The 1,754-nt window shown below is 33.1% G+C and overlaps 1 protein-coding gene across 2 annotated transcripts in view; it reads left to right on the top strand.

Annotated features, from left to right (window-relative positions):
- The first annotated feature begins 913 nt into the window (after positions 1 to 913).
- The window catches only part of LOC144978462 (gamma-aminobutyric acid type B receptor subunit 2-like), a 436,573-nt gene continuing 435,732 nt past the window's right edge, over positions 914 to 1,754 (top strand). For both annotated transcript variants that reach the window (XM_078924574.1, XM_078924573.1), the window contains exon 1: positions 914 to 1,275. The gene's annotated coding sequence lies outside the window, so the exon portion shown is untranslated. The remainder of the gene's footprint in view (positions 1,276 to 1,754) is intronic.

Consider the following 1,754-nt stretch of genomic DNA (forward strand, 5'->3'; position numbering starts at 1 on the left):
GAGAGAAAAAAGGAGAGAGAGAGAGAGAGAGCGAGAGAGAGAGAGAGAGGCACAGAAGTGAAAATGTCTGCTGTAATGGAAATCAAAGTGAGTAATGAAGAATGTTCCGAGCTGAGTTCTTTCCTCTTCTTCTCAATCAAGACAGGTTAAATAAAATAGTACGATTATTTCCTTTGAATAATTGGGCGTGCTTTTTTTTGTTTTGTTTTTTTTTTGTTGTTGTTTTTTTTTTTTTTTGTTGTTGTTGTTGTTGTTGTTGTAGCCGCAAAGGACAAAATCGGTGACAAATACAACCCGATTTTAAGGGCAAATAGATTATCCCATCATCTCCCTACACTCCTATGATTCATTTTTCTAACTTTAAAATGATACTTCTTCTGTCCTAATAAGGGACTGTATGGCTCAGCCGTATGGTCTTTGCTTCGTATCCGAAACTTACCGAGTTCGAATACCCATTGCGTTGTGTGGTCTTGTGTGGCAAGTTTTCTAACTTTAAAATGAAATATAATTAGAGTCAACTTTTATTCCAGATCTCACATTTTTTACTATAAATTAAATTTTTAGAATTCAAATCATTCCGATATTATACCGTTTTGAGTTGGTAGGTCACCTATAGCCTACTCTAGCTATCTATCCACTTATTACATCTTTGTGAGCGCTCAACTAAGGTGTGAATAAGTACCTGGTTAGATAGGATATTGTAAAAGTGTTAGTACAAAAAATAGGCCTTGCCGGCGAATGGTACTGTGTGAAATTGAAAAATGGTTCCATATGGCCTGCTGGCATTGAGCATTGCTAATTCGTGGAATTTTATAAATGTTCACATTTTATTCATTTATTTATTTGTTTAATGACAGCAGTTATTATTATTATTATTATTATTATTATGCTGTGTTCTATTTTTAAGCGTACTTTGACACGAAGAACATCAAATACCTGTGCTTTTTTATATTGTAATCTAAACATATTGTGCTGCAGTATAAAGTTTGATTTCATTAATGCGGATTGTATTTTTATTTCATTTAAGCGGATTGTATTTTTATTTCATTTAAACGGATTGTATTGTTTTTTTTTTTTACAAATGTAAACATTACTACCGACAATATTATCAAATACAACAAGCATTTCATTTGTATCTTAAGTAGAGGATGTATTTTGTTGTGTGAAAATTGCAGTGTGGTTTGATTATTGATCGAATACTCGTTTTTCTTCTATTTCTACGGATTGTATTCTGCTACTGATATAAACATATTACTGTCAACATTGCTATCCAAGGTAAGTTATTTACATGACAAGTGTTTCATTTATATCCGATTGTTTCAATGATTCATCTTCGTTTTCGTTACGTTTCGATGATACTCATCCCCTTGATGTTACATAATTAGAACAATATTTTTGGCAACCTTTCGTTTTTGTCCTTTGTCTATGTTCAATATTAACAATTTAAAATTCGATCGTATGATGCCACACGATTAACAAGGGTAACGGTTTACAGTATAGAAAAATATTGGACATATTATATATATTATATACATATTATAACTTTGCTTTAAAATCCACCCCCCCCCCAAACTTGAGCTTTTATACAGCGCAATAGCCACTGAACGTTCTCAAAGCGCTATACAAAGGGTCCCTAACCAAAAGCATGGCAACACGTAACATGTAGAACGAGGCGTGACGCATGTTAGGTGTTGATACAATAATTTTCCGACAATGACAATGCTGTATACATCAGGTACTCATTTTACACCTGA

This window comes from Berghia stephanieae, chromosome 8 (assembly GCF_034508935.2).
Source record: "Berghia stephanieae isolate SIO BIC M18660-M18661 chromosome 8, UCSD_Bste_1.3, whole genome shotgun sequence".
Lineage (NCBI taxonomy): Eukaryota > Metazoa > Mollusca > Gastropoda > Nudibranchia > Aeolidiidae > Berghia > Berghia stephanieae.